This window comes from Varanus komodoensis, unplaced genomic scaffold (genome assembly GCF_004798865.1).
Source record: "Varanus komodoensis strain SLA01 unplaced genomic scaffold, ASM479886v1 scaffold5, whole genome shotgun sequence".
In the NCBI taxonomy this organism is placed as follows: domain Eukaryota; kingdom Metazoa; phylum Chordata; class Lepidosauria; order Squamata; family Varanidae; genus Varanus; species Varanus komodoensis.
Window position 1 is genome coordinate 21,068,304 of NW_025336087.1, and position 8,819 is coordinate 21,077,122.

Genomic DNA, 8,819 nt, shown 5'->3' on the forward strand with positions numbered 1-8,819 from the left:
AAATTTCTAATAGCACAATCCTGCAGGATTGTGCTATTAGAAATTTCATTGACTTTTGGATTCAATGGACTGATTTTCAAGTAAGGATATATAGCATTGTAGACTTAGGTTGGATTAAATGTTACATGGTATCTGCCAGTGAATTCTGAAACACAAAAGGACTTTTGGCTAGACAATGTTTTCACCTCTGAAATTATTTGAATCTGATGCTTTTGTGTTAGGGAGCTAGGTCTTTTCACCTTTGAGAGGAGGAGTCTCCCAGGGGACCTGTTAGCGAAGTACAGGTACGTGAGGGGGTACCACGCAGATGTGGGTCATACCTTTTTTCCCCTGCAGTGGAGGGCAGGGCATGTTCCAATGGAGCAAAGCTCAGGGAACCAAGATTTAGGTGGATGCCAGGAAGTACTTCCTGATGGTTAGATCCACTAGGTATGCAATGGACTTCCATGGGGGTGGTTGAAGCCCCATCAGTGAGGGTGTTCACGGATAGGCTGGACATGCACATGGTAGGCAAGTCATGAGTGGAGCCAGCTGGAGCCGGGGATCAGACTAGATGGCCCAGGAGGCCCCTTCTGACTCTATTTCTATGTATGTTTCTAATTCCTTTGCAATTGTTTGGCAAGGCAAGGCCAGAAATGAGCCGAGCTGAGCGTAGCTGAGCCAAGTCAAACTGAAACGAAGTTATATTTGCAGCTCTCTTAGACTAGTCACAATAATTTTCATAATTATGTGATGGAAAACTTTTTATTTGGAAGGAATGTAGAAGAATTCAAGAATGTACACTAGACTAAAGCCTGGACTAGTTTGTGACAAAACATAAAAATATACTGAATGAATTTGTGTTTGTGGGCTGTTTCATGGAATAGTAAATGCCATCACAGAATGTACTCATAACAGAGAGCCATAGACATTTCTGGCTTCCTTGCGCATGTAAATGTATAATTCAAAAGTTGGAGAATTAAACTTTCTTTCAAACAACATTCCTGGTTAGCTTTGCATCTATGGAATGCATTCAAATGAGTATCAGCATAATCCATCATTCCTTCCTTGTACAAAATGACAGCATGAACAGGAGGCTCCTCTGCTGATCTCTGGGGCATCTTCTTACTTTGAGCATCTTTCACTTGTACTGCCAGTTCGCCTTGGCTAGGCATACATCTGCAAACCACTTCTCAAGCTTATGCTTGCACATAGGCCAGGCAGATATGGTTCAAAACTGCCACTATGGCTGGTAGTTCAAAACTACCACTAAGGTGGCTTTACAATGATCTTAAAAACTATGGGAAGTGCAGAACCTGGAGCACTGGCACAATAAGATACTCATGACTAACCCCACCATAGGATAGAGCATTGCATTCTAAATAGCTGTAGTTTCTAGTAATCTTGCCATTTTGGTTTCAAAAGCACAAATTATAAATGGCATGTCCAATTCCAAAATAAAAAACCACACCTTTTGAACTGAGAAAGGTGTGAAGAACAGAGGTGCCACTACCTAGCTCTGAGCTTCTACATGCAATAATCATAGAATCAACAAAAATGAGATTTGGAAGTGACCAAAAAGGCCATTGGGTCCAACCCCCTGCTCAGTGCAGGGATCCACGTTTAACCATCCCTCACAGATGGCTGTCTACCTGCATCTTGAAAATCTCTAGTGTGGGAGAGCCTGTGACCTCCCTAGGTAATTAGTGCCATTGTCAGATTGCTCCAACAGTCAGGAAGTTCATCCTCATGTTCAGGCAGAATCTGGCTTCCTGTAACATGAGCCCATTATTCTATGTCATATTCTCTGGGATGACTGGGAAGAGATTCTGGCCTTCCACTGTATGATAACCTTTCATATTTCCCCTCAGTCTTCTCTTCTCAAGACTTGTTGTTGTTAGTTGTGAAGTCACATCCAACCCATCGCAACCCCATGGACAACGTTCCTCCAGGCCTTCCTGTCCTCCATCATCCCCCTGAGTCCACTTAAGCTCACGCTGACTGCTTCAGTGACTCCATCTAGCCACCTCCTCCTCTGCCATCCCCTTCTTTTGCCGTCAATTGTTCCCAGCATTAGGCTCTTCTCCAGGGAGTCCTTCCTTCTCATTAGGTGGCCAAAGTATTTGAGTTTCATCTTCAGTATCTGGCCTTCTAAAAAGCCATCAGGGTTGATCTCCTCTAAGACTGATCAGTTTGATCTCCTTGCAGTCCAAGGGACTCGCAGGAGTCTTCTCCAGCACCACAGTTCAAAAGGCCTCAGTTCTTCAGCACTCAGCCTTCCTTATGGTCCAGCTTTCACAGCCATACATTGCAACTGGGAAAACCATAGTCTTGACTATACGCACTTTTGCTGGCAGGGTGATGTCTCTGCTTTTAGTATGCTGTCTAGATTTGCCATAGCTTTCCTCCCAAGGAACAAGCATCTTTTAATTTCTTGGCTGCAGTCCAAATCTGCGGTGATCTTGGAGCCCAAGAAAATAAAATCTGTCACTACCTCCATTTATTTATTTATTCATTTATTTTTTGATTTATATCCTGCCTTTTTCCTACAAAGGGCTCAAGGCAGCTTACATCTCCTCCTCCATCTTATCCCCACAACAACCCTGTGAGGTAGGTTGGGCTGAGAGTCTGTGACTGGCCCAAAGTCACCCAGTTGGCTCCATGGCTGAGCAGGGACTAGAACCCAGATCGTCTGAGTCCCAGTCCCATGCTCTTAACCACTACACCACACTGGCTCTCCAGCCATTTATTCCCCATCTATCTGCCAAGAAGTGATAGGACCAAATGCCATGATCTTAGTTTTCTTGATGTTGAGTTTCAAGCCAACTTTTGCATTCATCTATTTTACCCAGAGCTCTCTGCTCTGATGGGCAATGTATTTCCATAGCCTTAGGAACAGGATTTTCTGGTCTTCAACCTAAAATCATTAAACTACAAACAGGAAAGGTTTGAAGCAGGGGGGACTTGCCCATTAGATTTTTATTCATTTAAAGGATTGTTTTTGTTTACTCAATCCTTCAGTAGGTAACCAGGGCAGCCTAGGAAGCAAATGCCCTATACTGAACTGGAGCTGAATGTGCACGAAGCATGGAGAAGCAGCACTTTGGGCCAACTGTGACATGGGGAGCTGGTAACTGAAGAAGGAAGGCAGGTGTGTTGTACAACAGCTTCCTTCACATGGCACACTAAACCATGGTTGAGTGCAATGTTCATGACCCACAGTGAGCCTCAGACTCACATGCTTCCCACTCCTCTCTGTTGCTCCACCATGACCAAAGGGAGGAGTTCAGAAATGTTCATTTCCACTTTTAAGCAATCACATTGGCCATATAATTTGGACCCAGAAGTGAGATTAACACTCATAATGGTTGTTTCCACAAGCCAGTAGTAGAAACCATGGTTCAACTTTACCTTGTCTTGAAAATAATCATAATGTTAACTAAAGCTTGTCACACCTGGTACACAAAAGTTTAAGGTAAGGAAAAGGATTCGGAACTCTTCCTTCAAATGTGTAGAAAGGGAAGTCTGTAGAGGGAATACACTAGCCTGGGGCTTCTTGCAGTTTCATTCCTTCTCCTGTATGTGAGGATAAACCATGGTTTCATCTGAACTGCAATCATGGCTAAATAAGATTGAGATTGCTCTGTCAGGAGTCAGTAGATAATGTTCTACTGACAGATCTGTTTTCCATAGGCAAGGCACTATTAGAATGTAAGGAAATACCATAGGAAAAATCATCCCTAGTTGTGGAGACTGAATACTGAAATTCGTTTATGAATTTATCTTCCAGTGTAGCCTTTATACACAGACCATTTTATAACTGAATTATTATTTGAATATTTGAAAATGAAATTACCCTTTAATGTTTTATACATATCAGTGACAAATTGTAATGCATGTCAACTTCACTTAGAAATACATAACTACATTATGATACTTTAGGTGAAACAGATTATAGTAATCAGGTGCCAAATTCTATAATTAAAGCTGAGATTGTTTTCCCCCATTTTCAAACCCCATTTCATTCATGCTCAATTTTTGTCAAAAAAAATATATATCTCATGTTTACCAAACTATTTGACATACATCCATGTCGGTGGATGGGAACAATTAACTCAAAGCATAATTAAAGCAATCAGAAGGGTTTAAATAGCCATGGAGTTATTATGTACCTACGTGATAATTAAATGATCAAGTGACTACACAGTAATTTCATGGTGATTTGTGCTATATACAATATTTACTATGCACAAAACAAACAATACTGTCAGTTCAAAAAGAAAGTGAAAAGCCATATGTCAACATTAAAATGTGTGCATGATATTTTTAATGTTGATTTACTTCCACAATTATCACTTTCTCAGCACATTTTATGGCATGTTTTCACTGCTCTGCCTGTGAACAAAGTGTCATGACTAGTTTAATGAAAAATGTAAACCTTTGTGCATATATGACACACTATAGAAGACAGTTATACAGAATCTAAATACTTTGAAAATAAACAAAACTGAGAGGAAAACATTATGACACATGCTTGGAGCCTGATCCAAAACCTTCACTAAATAATATACTTCTCTTAGGGCCTTATACAATTTAATCTAAAACATAAATTAAACAGAACTTTGATGCAAAGTAGAGACTACACTTGCTTTCCAGATCAACTTCCAGATCAAGGAGCTTGCAGTCATGTGATTTGGTTCTGTGCCCTTTCAAACCATAGTTAACTAAGACTATCTGACATGGCATGACGTGGTTAGGTGGGTCCAGAGTGTGGTTGATGCCTCATTGTGTATAGGAGATACTAGTACAACTGCTGCTGAGTAAGACTGACCTGGATCCAAGGATTTGTGGCAAAGATCACCTCATTGCAAACATTTATTTTTTAGGTGAGATGATTGAGAATTGTGGTGGGGACAACTGCTGGCATTCTTGGATGGAACCTATTCTCTTGACCCTTTCCAGTCTGAATTCAGAACTTGCCTTGCACCCAAATCAACCATGATTGGCTAACTTTATGGAGAGAGGGAAAGAGAGAATGCAACCTTGTTCCTCTTATCTGACCTCTCTGCAACTTTTGACACCGTCTACCATGATCCTTTTGGATCGACTCCATAGGAGGGATGTTGGGGCACTGTACTGCAGTGGTTCTTGTCCTGCTTGCAGGGACAGTCTCAAACAGCTATGTGGGAGGAGTGTTCAATGGGCATCTGGTACTTGTACTAAGGGATACCAGAAGGCACTGTTTCTTCCCCAGTGCTATTCAGCTTCCATATAAAGCTATTGGGAGCAGTGATCCAGGAATCAGGAGTGAGGAGTCATCAGTATGCAGGTCATGCTGAGCTCTATTTTTCCATAGCACCTGAATCAAATGTAGTCCTGCAGGCTTTGCATCACTTTTAGAGGTAGCCATGAGTGGGATCAGGGCCAAGGAACTGAGTTAAAATGTTGGTAAGATAGAAACATATGGATGGGTAGGCCACACGTCTGAAAAATAGGATCAATGGCCTCTTCTAGATGAGATTGCATACCTCTTGAAGGAACAGGTTAGTAGTTTGGGGATATTCCTTGGTTCATCTTTGTTAGTTGAAGCTTAAAAGCTTCAATGGTTAGGAATACCTTTTACTACTTTTGGCTGATATGTCAGCTACTGCTCTTGTAGTTCCCTGATAGCTTAGCCAAAGTAGTATGTGCATTAGTAACCTCAAAATTGGCTTGTGGCATGTTCTATGCAAGGCTACCATTAATCTTGGTCTGGAAGCTGCGGCTGGTACAGAATGGAGCAACAAGGCTGCTAACTTGGTCCTTCTTCAAAAAGCAACCTGAAATCTTGCTGGAAGAGCTGCAACTAGGCTAAGCAAAAATGTTGCTGTTAAAATATAAGCTGGTAAACAACTTGGCATTCATGAGGCTTCACAGTTCTGATGTTTAGATGACTTCTCAAAACTTAGCTGTTTGAAAGATCTTTGCTGCAGTGTGACTCAGCCCTCCATGGTTGGTAATGCCCAACAGAGTGTGGTTTTACTGTAGATTAATTTGTATCATTTCATTTTACTTTTTTGCCATTTATTGCATTTCATTTGAAGGCAGTATATAGATTAAAATATTAAATAGAATGAAGAACTAAAGATACTATAGCTATCAATAAAGATTGAGGATGCATTTGGATGTCATTTTAATACTAACCTACCTAATTCACACATCCTAAACCAAGACCTGAACCAAAATGGACTTATTTATTTAGGACTTATTTATTTAGTGTCTGTATTTCACCAATTATTTATTAGTAAGTACTTTGATCAAGAACATGTATAGTAGGAAAACATGCAAGCAAAAAATATATTCATGAAAATAATGTATAGTACATCCTTTTAGGAAAAATTGATTGCAATTTTAGACAGGACTGCATAAAATGCATGCATTTATTTATTTAAAACTTTTCTAGACAGTACCTTACCGAAGTCTCAGGATGGTTTAACAATACAACAATGTAAAATAAAACACAGCATCCTAAAAATTCCAACTGACAATAAAACTCCAATTAAAAAAATCAGATCTTAAAACATTGGGAAAATAAAAAGGTTTTAGCCTGGAGTTGATAAGACTAAAGTGATGGTACCAGGCCAACCTCTCTGGTGAGCGAATTCCACAACTGGGGCACCATCGCAGAGAAGGCCCTTATCTGGGTAAGTCACCCTCCTAATCTCCTTCAGAGAGGGCACCCAGAGAAAGGCCTCTGCCTCAGGTCTTATGGGGCGGGCAGGCACATATGGAAGAAGACGGTCCTTCAGGCACCAGGCCCTAAGCCATTTAGGGCTGTATGGGTCATCACAAGCACCTAAAATTGGGCCCAGACTTCAACTGGTAGCCAGTGTAGGTGGAAAAGGACCAGCATTGTATATTAATACCTGCCGGTCCCTGTTAACAACCTGGACCAGTTGAAGTATCCAGATCGGCTTCAAGGGCAGCCCCACGTAAAGCACATTACAGTAGTCCAATTGGGAAGTTACCAGGGCATGGGTCACCACTGCCAGGTCAAGGAGCACTCCCAAACCGTGCACCCTCTCCTTTAGGGGAGGTGCACCCCTGTCCAGATCAGGGTTGGAAACACCTACCCAGGAGGCTAAACCACCTACCAACAGGATCTCCATCTTGTCTGGATTAAGCTTCAATTTATTGGCCTTCATCCAGCCCATTACCCCAGCTAGGCACCGGTTCAGGACAGCCACTGCCTCACCTGGATTAAATGTAAAAGAGAGGTAGAGGTAGATATCATCAGCATACCGATGACTCTGCAGCCCAAACCAGTTGAAGTTGCAAGACAGGAACATGTAAACATATTTGAATGTTCATGCAGACTTTTAAACAATGCAATTTAGGTTCAGAAATATCAAGATCATGAGGCGTGGCTCTCCCGACCTGAATATGAACTGCCTATTGTGAAATTCAGTCACCCAAGATAAAGTTATTTAACCATTTTTGAAGGTTAGCTTTTTCTTCCAATAATGACTAATACAAACCTCAAATACTTGACTGATAAATCTTTAATATTTTTCAAATGAATCATTGACCATTGTGCCCCACATGAATCTGCCCCTTTGTTTCTAATTCTGTAGTCTTGCTGCCATGCATTATGCTCACCACTAGTGCCTCCACAATGCTACAATGCCATCCATTCATTCCAGTGGCATGTAGAGATTGATGAGGCAAAATCAGCTTTGCAGTTTGTTTCCTAAGGCAACTTTTCCTGCTATCTGATCTCTAGTTGTCTGATGGGAGGGATGTGCAATGTCTCATGCTGCTATTATGCCCCATTCCCACCACACAATGCCTTTGAAAAGTTCAGGAGTTGAATTGCTACCACATAATATTTCAAGTGCTATATAGGACTGCCTCTTCTGCAACAGCTAATGACACTAAAGCCTAAGATATGATCTCACCATAATAGAAAGCATCCTTATTGGTAGAAGTAAATACTTTCATTTTCAATGGACTTTATTTACAAATGTACTTAACACTACACCGTAGGATGAAGCGCCTAGGATACAATCCTGTGTATGTTCAGACAATGCTGAAGAGCCCCATACTTTTCCTGACAGTGCTTGTCTACTGGAATTTGGTGGGACTTATTCCCCAGGAAATGTGCAGAAGGCAACCCTGAGAAGCCTCAGGCTGAATCCTCTGGAGTCGAAGTGGTAGTTCTATAATTAGGGATGGACAATCTGTCAGTCTTGGTCTTGCCAATACTGTCAGGTTTTTGAGGTCAATCTCATTGTGCTCTGTGCATAATCTTTTGGTTTACTTATTTTTAACTCCATGTGGAAATCTATATGCAGATTTTATAATGCACATATTAACATATGCATACATGTACACGTTTTTAAACATACACAGTTTTATGCATCTGTTCACCAAGTAAAATGTGTTTTAGCACATTCTGAAAATGGACACGTTTCTTTGTGCATTTTTCAAATGTGCACACACTGTCAAACACATATCATTTGTAAGTGACAGAGTGAAAACTTCACATATTCTTATTTGTTATTCAAAGGAACTGAGGTAGGTTCATTTGGGGTTGAATATCTACACCAGATATTTTTCCTCTGGGAAAAAAAGTCTCATCCTCTCCAACAGCTTCTTGAATTCAAGGGAAGGCAAATGCCATTGCAAACGCTTGAAACTATCAAAGCGCTTTACAGTACATCATGTTGACTGTCAATGTGTAAAACAGAATGCCGATAATAGTTTAAATAAAAAACTTTAGAAGAAAGTTATGTTTTGTCAATAACCATAAATGTCTATGTGCCAATATCTTTGAGTCTATCAATCTCTCTATATATACA